This window comes from Balaenoptera ricei, chromosome 3 (genome assembly GCF_028023285.1).
Source record: "Balaenoptera ricei isolate mBalRic1 chromosome 3, mBalRic1.hap2, whole genome shotgun sequence".
Lineage (NCBI taxonomy): Eukaryota > Metazoa > Chordata > Mammalia > Artiodactyla > Balaenopteridae > Balaenoptera > Balaenoptera ricei.
This window is the reverse complement of record NC_082641.1, coordinates 90,571,348-90,580,526: the sequence shown is the minus strand read 5'-3', so window position 1 is coordinate 90,580,526 and position 9,179 is coordinate 90,571,348. Positions and strand designations below refer to the sequence as shown.

The following is a 9,179-nucleotide window of genomic DNA, read 5'->3' as shown; positions in this document are numbered from 1 at the left end:
ATTGATACAGCCACTATGGAAAACAGTATGGAGGTTCCTTAAAAAACTGAACATAGAACTACCATATGACCCAGCAATCCCACTACTGTGCTTATACCCTGAGAAAACCATAATTCAAAAAGACACATGCACCCCAATGTTCATTGCAGCACTATTTACAATAGCCAGGACATGGAAGCAACCTAAATGTCTATCAACAGAGGAATGGATAAAGAAGATGTGGTACATATATACAATGGAATATTACTCACCATAAAATGGAACGAAATTGGGTCATTTGCAGAGATGTGGATGGACCTAGAGAGTGTCATACAGAGTGAAGTAAGTCAAAAAAGAGAAAAACAAATATCATATATTAATGCATATATGTGGAATCTAGAAAAATAAATATTCTTTGAATTAATGAATGACATGCAATGCTTTTCAAATAAATCCTTGCCCTGCCATTAGGGATTTAAATTTTAGTCTCCTAAATCAAAAGCAGAAATTATTACCTATACTAAAGATTAGATAGATAGATAGATAGATAGATAGATAGATAGATAGATAGACAGACAGACAGATAAATAGATAGTCAAAAGGGAGGTTCAGGGAAAGAGAAAGAGACGGAGGGAGGGAGGGAGAGAGGGAGGGACAGTGAAAAGATCAGTGGTTGCCAGGGGTTAGGGGAGGGGCAGGGAGGGATGAACAGGCAGTGAAAATATTCTGTATGATACGATAATAATGGATACATGTCATTATGCATTTGTCCAAACCCAAAAAATATACACCAAGAGTGAACCCTAAGGTAAACTATAGACTTTGGGTGACTATGCTGTGTCAATGTAGGCTCATAAGGTGTAACAAAGGTCCCACTCTGGTGGGGGATGTTGATAACGGGGAGGCTGTGCATGTGTAGGGCAGGGGGTATATGGGAACTCTCCGTACCTTCCCCTCGGTTTTGCTGTGAACATCTCTAAAGAAATTAAATCTTAAAATACTGCCATTTACAGCAATGTGGATGTGCCTAGAGAATATTACACTTAGTGAAATAAGTCAGACAGAGAAAGACAAATACTATATGATATCACTTATATGTGGAATCTGAAAAATAATACAAACGAATGTATATGCAAAGCAGAAAGAGACTCACAGACATAGAAAATAAACTTGTGGTTACCAAAAGGGAGAGGGGTGGGAAGGGACAAAGTAGGGGTGTGGATTAACAGATAAAAACTACTAGTTTTAAAATAGGTATGCTATAAGGATTTACTGTATAACACAGGGAATTATACCCATAACCTCGTAAAAACCTATAATGAAATATAATCTCCAAAAATACTGAATCACTATGCTGTACACCTAAAACGAACACAATATTGTAAATCAACAATACTTCAATAAAAAACAAACCTGCTGGCTGAAGATTAGCAAAGAGGGGTGTGTGGCTGCCGATGAGAGTGTAGGATCAAAGGTGGCCATGAACTAGACATCCACTTCCTCCCAATTCCAGGACGGTTTTCAAACCCCAGAGGTAGATTCGGAGCTGAAGAGAAGAAAAGAAAGGAGCAGAACCTTGAAATACCTTAGTGCACACTCTGAATCGACTGAGAACCAGAGTGGGGGAATTAAGATACAATTTAAGCTCAATTATAGGAAATAAAGAAAATTAAAGTTTGCGCATTGGTTTATTGCCTGTCAAATTTATGTCTGCTGCACCCAGCAAATAAAAATGGTTGTACTTTGCCGTTAGTGGGTTAGAGGCTCAGGCTCATACACATCTTCCATGGCAAGTTTTCTCAACCTGCGTGCTATCGGTATTTTAGGCCACATAATTCTTGGTTACGAGACCTATCTCATATACTGTAGAGTGTTTAGCAACATCTGTGGCCTCTACCCTCTAGATGCCAGTAGCAAACACATTCCCCAGACATGACCAAAATGGCCTCTGGGAATGAGAGGAGGAAACTGGCTCTTGTTGAGAACCACTGTTCCAGAATATCCCCAGCAACGCTGAGAAAGAAACCACAGAATTCCATGCAACAGCTTATGAACAACAGATGTAGCCGATTTCTCATTCACAAATGTGGAGTTGAAGCCAAGGTAAGTAAATTGACTTTTATTCCGCCTCAATGTAAATTAAGGAAAGAGCCAGGATTATAACACAGATTTTCTGACACTAAATTCTGCGCTTGGCCTTCCTAGAATTTGAAATATCTTCAGAAAGCTAGCAGAGAACCTGACACATGGTAGCAATTCTGCTTACACAGAATGAAGGGTTTAGCCATTTGGGCCATGCCATGTCACTGGACATTTCGGGACCCGTGAAGAACAATGACCCAAGCCTTACAGCACGTGGCAAAGACACTTCTAGAAGTCACCCTGTACCTTGCAGTACTGATTCTAACACTCACCTGCACATCTATGAATCCAAAGTCAATGCAGAAAAATATCACTGGCCAATTTTTGTCTCAATGCTGATAGTCATGCTGTATTTCAAGGCTTTGAAGATGGTAAACATGGGATGACATTTTACATTTCCCAGGGCTTGTGGATGACGGAGCTGTTGAAGCAGCCACGTGTTTCCCCTGTGTTAGGTCCAGTCTCCATTATGCAATACAAAGCTCCCCTAATAGTCGTTATCTGAACAGCGCACCTTGAACCTTACTCAAATGTGCTCATGTACTGTTACTGCCAGTGTGTTGTCATATTTCTCTGACGAAATTGTAGGTGGCTCTAAAACTGCTGATAGTATTTTTCTGCTTCTTTTATGTTCTCTATTATGTCTACCTGGCACAGTACTGGGCACAAAATAGCAGATGCTCAGATTTGAAAACTGCTAACCATAATTCTATAGAAATGTCTTTAATTTGTTCAGAAACTGGGTGCCCTAAAGTCCATAGTCTTTCTCCCACAGAAAGGCCAAAAGCTGTGATTCTATTTCCTATCCTTATTTATTAATGTGTAGCTGGATGGCACATCATCTGACATCAGAAGCCAGTGGCAACTTTCCAATCTGTGTTTCTAATAGAGATAAATGTCAAGCAGAGGTGGCAAACTGGCTGATAGCCCACCAAAGGCAGCCCTAGGGTAAGTTCTGCTTGGCCGTTTGTTAAAGGCTGCACAGTGAATGCAGCACTAGTTGTGCTCAGTGAATACAATCAGCGTGGCACCAAGCCCACTTCACAGTTACTTAACTTCTCTGTGCCTCTGTTTCCTTATATGAAAAATGGAAATAACAGGAGTTCCTACTAATGAGGTTGTTATGAAGATTAAATTAATACACATAAAGTTCTCAAACACGCTTAGCACAAATCAGCTTCTCCATAAATATTAGCTATCATCATCATCATCACAAAGTCTACTGGAAGGGATCACACCGTGAAACACTTGCCTATCAGCCTTTCCAAGGACTAAAGAGTCCTTGAAACCATTTAGCAACCAAATAACCAAACACATAGGCTTAAAGTATAAATTAATTAAAATGCTAAACTCTTACAGATGAAGACTGTCATAGAATTATTCATCACTCAAAATATTAAAAAAATTATATTTTAGTATTAAATGACAGTATTAAATGATATGAAAAGCCTTTATTCTTCCTAAGTCTCTTTGTTCAAACTCCAACTCAATTCTGCAAGTTCTCAGGAGACACATTCCATTACAAGATACCTTAAACTAACCCCAGACCTCAGCCACCCCTGGTACCCTGGAGCTCCTCTGAAAGACAGAAAACAGCACGATTTTCTTATCTATTTTTAGAAGAAGGTGATGGATACCTAGAGAAAAGACTGTAGCCATTAAAAAATTATTAAAATATGCATAGTCCCAGCCTTCCTTCCCTCCTGCTAAAGAAAGTTCTGTGGCTTCTCCCGCGCCTCTGCCCTCTAAGCAGAGGAGCAAGGATAGTTCCTGCAGAACTCTAGCGATGGTTAAGAGGCAGAATTGGAAAAACAATCAAAGAAAAGAGCTTTTGCATCAAAAATATATATTCCCAATTTTTTTTTTTAAAGGATTGAATGGCAACCAAACAAAAAGGAGACGTGATTTTGAAGAAGAAAAGAAAACCTGGTGGTTCGTGTGTGCTGGCTGTTGGGGTATAATTCAGTTGGAAGATGAGATCTAATGATGGAGAGTTTTGGGGTAACAGCAGCCATCATGCAGCGGCTGTTACAATGATAGACGCTGGGGAAGATTTCGAATGTGTGTATGTGCGTATTAACATACAGCTCTCTCTCCTTCCACTTCCCATGTGATCTTTCCTTAAGAAGAGTAAATTTAAAAATTTTTTCAAATGTGGTTTTCTTTCAGACCATTTGTCTTTAAATCAACACCTAGAAAAATACCTAGGCCACGTAAGACTTTTCATGACGTGTTATACAAAATATCGCACAGTGGTCAGGGAGGAGTTACATTTGAACTGTAAAAATATCCAGGAGTACATATTTAATCAGATTTCAAAGAAGGTGGCATTGTGACTGATTTTTAAATTGTAGAGGATGATCCTTTTGGAAATGGTTGCTTGACTGCTGCACTGAAGTTGCTGACAAAGCACAGTAGGAACTCTGGGAACCGCTGGAGAAGGACTGACGTGGCTTCAACCAAAACCCTGGAGGGAAGCTCCAGAGAATTCTCTGCGCCTTACGGTTCCATTTGTGCTTTCATAGGAGGCCTCGGCAGCGGCAGCTTCATTAGCAGATCCAGCCGGTGCAGCTCCATGGGCTAGCGCCCAGCTGCTCTCTCCCTCCTCTGAAGTGCAATACAAATTAATTTGCCAAAACATCCAAGAGTCCTCTTTGTACTAAATGATGCATGATTAAAAAAACACACACTGGCCACGTTTGCCCTGGCTAGATTCATTATCACGATTTGCTGAACGTTTATGAGCCCACCACTATTGTTGGGTGGCAACAGCTCCGTAAAAGCCAAGAGGATGCTGGAAATGCACCATGCTGCCGCTTCTGGAAGGCAAAGCTTCAGATTTATTTGTTGCCATTTTCAAACACAATATTTCAAAGCCCTCTAAAGGCTTGGGAGCGCAGGCTTCCCTAACAACCCTATCAATCCTAAACCCCACAGACACCATGGTCTCAAGTGATCTAGAAAATAATAATAATAGTACCATAAAGTAGCAGCTAAATATCAGCCAATAGAAAAAATTTTGAACACACACACATACACACACACACAGAGACAGAGAAAGACTATGTAAGAGATTAGTCACAGCTTATAAAACATGGATGACTTTTGGTTACTGTGCTTTACTCCTGCAAATGGGAGAAATTCATGCATAACCTATACAGTAGGATGCCTTTAGAGTAAATGAAAGCAGCTGAATAATACAGTTTCATTCGACTTTGAGACTCCTTTCATGTTACATAACTATCAGGCAAAGCATTGCTGCTCATACCCCTTGGGTTGATTAAGTTGTAAAACGAGGCTTGTCGCATGTGTCCCTCAGAATTTCTCAAGAGAGGGATTCACTGTATCTCTGCCAGCCCCCAGAAAGCTAAAGTCTGGATAGGGACGGACATTGCTCAAGCAATTCCTCCTGACATAAGCATCTCAGGCTCCCATTTTCGGGAAGACTGAGATGCCCTTGTTTTCTTACCTACACCCTTGTCTGCTTTCTGAAAGGAAAGGCCATAGCAGGCTTTTACTCCGGAGGCCATGGAAGTCTCCACTGTAATTAAAAAGTACAATGCCAAAGTTAGCTCTGCCTCTAGCAAGACAGAGGCTGTGTTAGTCAAAGGTCTTTGTCTCCTTCCTTATAGATCATCAAATTTTATTTTTTTTAAAAATGCAAATATGAAAAACCCCTACAAGGCAGAACAACAACCGTGTTGAAGAAGAGTCAATAAAACAATTTGCTCTTCAAGGGAGCGGCAGAGGTAATTTCCACTTTGATCCTCTGTATCTGCATCCTGGTTTGTACTTGATTTATTCAACTTCTGAGGAGGAATCTCTGCATTCAACTTTTTGATTAAAGCCTGTTTTGTTGGTTGAGGGCAAAAGCTTTCAATTATCCTCATGAAGAATGCCGTTATTGTATTCAAAAAAAGAAGTTGCCCCTAAGCCCTGGGATAGGAAGAGTATAAGGGTGTATTAATTCATAGGGATGACATGAACTCCTTATAAATCACTTGAACCTGTGAGTCAGGGAGTACATTAGAAGTCAAAATGAAAACTGCACAGAAGCCAAAATGCATGGCTTTATGCAAAGTTATTCACAGAGTTCTAAGCATTTGTCTTGTCAATTAGACAGCTCTATACTTAAAGAATTTTATAATCAATTCAACTTGCAATTTATAAAAGAGGAAACTGAGGCCCACACACATTAATTTACCCCAAATTATCCAATTTACCCAAACTTACCTGCTAGTGGTAGAGCCAGCTTTGCCTCCTAACTCTCAGCCATTCATTCATTCACCATGAGAAGGCAGTAGAGAGCTCTCTTTAAAAGCACTGCATGCTGAGGCCATGGACAAAATGTCAAAACATCAAGATGATGTGGTCTAGTGATTTAAAAATGAAATCAATCATCTGTATGTTTAAGTGGCATAATGCCAAATAACCAACTGACTAAATGTTTAAAGCTTGGCCGTCACCTAAGTCTTTGTACACCACTAGGGTAGTTTTAACGAATTGCAGTTTCCCTGTATTAAATGGGGCTCCTCTTGTCCTTTTGGGCTCCTTCCTTCTCAATAGTTCAAAAGAGTCTGTGTCTCCAAAAAGTGAAAAATCATTGCCTTTTTCATGATTGCTAATAAGGTTAATTACCAACATCTTATGGTTGAAACTAGGAAAACATGATTACATATGGTAGGATTTCTTGAGGATGGAGGAAACTGCTGACTTGCAGTATCATATTCTACATCAGTGATTACCTCTAGGTGACTCATTATTCTAAATACATTTACGTAGTAAAAAGCGTGTGTTGTGTGATTAGCTGTAACAGAGATGTATCACGTAGAGCAGGTTGGTGGTCAGAGAACTCATGAGAAAGAGAAACTCTCAGAAGCTTCTTGGGAGTAGGGGAATCACAAAGGTTTCAGAATGGACCCTAACCAGCAAAGGAAAACTATCTGAGGAAAGTGAGAAAGATGATGGTGATCACAAGCAAGAAGAAGCAAGCTATGCCACCACTTATGACCTTAATGGTGTAGTGCTGTATAGCTACCTACCATCAGCAAAATTTATCAACCCCAGAGATTTGGAGAATCAAGCCCAAGTATCAGGAAGGCATGCCTTTGGGCGGGGGTGTAGCACAGAAAGGGTGCTCTCTTATTCAGCCCTCATAGACTAGATGTACGTAGCAGAAGTTCTAGAATTTGGCAGAGTATTGCAAGGAAGCTTTGCTAGATTAATTAATATTGCTTATGTTCATTAAACTTAAGGCTGTGTTAAAAGTGCTTTTCAGATATTTCCAAGAGGGCTGGCAGAGAAGAGAGGAAAATGCTGAGACATCGATATTCATGAAGTTAATTCTCTGAGGGAATCTGCAGAGGAATCTATTGATACTGATATGGCACTCATCCCTATCTACATGGCTAGCATGTTTCTGTCTCTAGACAACCCAGCTATTCATCAAGTCAGCCAAAGTTTACTGAGAACCCACTTTGTCCCGGAACTTCCAAGATGCTGAGATTAAAATGTTGAAACATCATCAAGTTAAAATGTGATTATCATCACCATCAGCTGTTTGATCAGTCCTCAACACCAAAATCCAGACAAGCTCCAGGTTCAGAAACACCTTCCAATTTCTAGCTCTTTTTGCTTTCACAATGAATTTTTAGACTTTGACCATTTCAATCAAATGAAATTTCACTGCAGCTTCCCCCCAGCCTCCTGGAGGTAAGGAGTCTTAGTATTTATGCGTAGTAAAACATACCGTGAAATTAGAAAACAAAAGAAATACAGTTGACCCTTGAACAACAAAGAGGGTTAGGAACACTGACCCCCAGCACAGTTGAAAATCCGCCTATAACTTTTGACTCCCCCAAACTTAACTACTAATAGCCTTACCGATAACATGGTTGATTAACACATATCTTTTATGTTATATGTCTTATATACTGTATTCTTATAATAAACTAAGCTAGATAAAAAATGTTAAGAAAATCATAGTAGAAGATATATTTACAGTACTGTACTGTGTTTATTGATAACATAAGTTTATATCGTCAGTTCACAAGATGAATTGTCTGTCAGTACCTATATCAATATTGTCTTATATGATACAAAACAATGTAGGTGTTATACATATTACTAACACTAGACATCAAAAATGAAAAGATAATGTGAAACAGAAATTCATATTTATTTACAGGTTAAATGATTCATGGATTGATAACAAAGAAGCAGCAACATGATTGCTTTACAGTAGCCTAGTGTAATCAATATCATTGCTTCATGGTAGCCTAGCCTATACGCTAATGAATAAATCATTATAAAATTTTTATGGCATACAGTATTACAGTCACATTCATAATACAGTATTAAAAACATTGCTACTTTTTTTAAAGAAAACCACTTACCTGTGATGATAAAGCTGATATGCAGATTCTCCAATTATAAGAGAAAAGCATACTCTACAGTAATGTAATTCTTTAAAAGCAAAACTATAAAACCATAAGAATACTAACATGTTATTAATTTTATATTAAATATCACTCACTTTATGCCTATGTAAAAATAGGCTATCCACTTTAATACAAATCTCACACATGTTCTTCTGCATGTATATTTTTGTATGTACTGAAAAAAATCTACATATAAGTGGACCTGCACAGTTCAAACCCATGTTGTTCAAGGGTCAACTGTACTATGGAAATATATGTGCAGGGTATGAAAGATAAATACTACCCTCAATACGAGTGAGCACTCACCAATCAATAGAAAAAATAAAGAAAAAGAAAAGAAAGAAAAAATAAAGAAAAAATAAAATGCAGTGCAGTCTTTCTGAGTTGAACACTTTTTCACCTTTGGAATTCTTAAATTAGTCATCTGTGTAAGGGTATATAAAAATTTAAAATAAGAGGTTTAATTCTCCCTGTTGAAAATAAAGGATGAGAGTACCTCTCTTCTTTTTCTTAGACTATTCACTTTAGATAATGTAATTTTAAGTGCTTTCTCCTCCTTTTGCAATGTATATAAAACCTTTTGAAAACTAGATAGACTTTTTGTCATCTTGATAACCC

The 9,179-nt window shown here is 38.5% G+C and overlaps 1 long non-coding RNA gene across 1 annotated transcript; it reads right to left on the bottom strand.

Annotated features, from left to right (window-relative positions):
* Positions 1-251: 251 nt before the first annotated feature.
* LOC132363717 (uncharacterized) lies at positions 252-6,411 on the bottom strand. Its single transcript, XR_009502648.1, has 3 exons — positions 6,355-6,411; positions 1,393-1,525; positions 252-297 (listed from the first exon to the last, which is right to left on the bottom strand). It is a non-coding gene; the product is annotated as an uncharacterized LOC132363717 (long non-coding RNA).
* Positions 6,412-9,179: the final 2,768 nt, after the last annotated feature.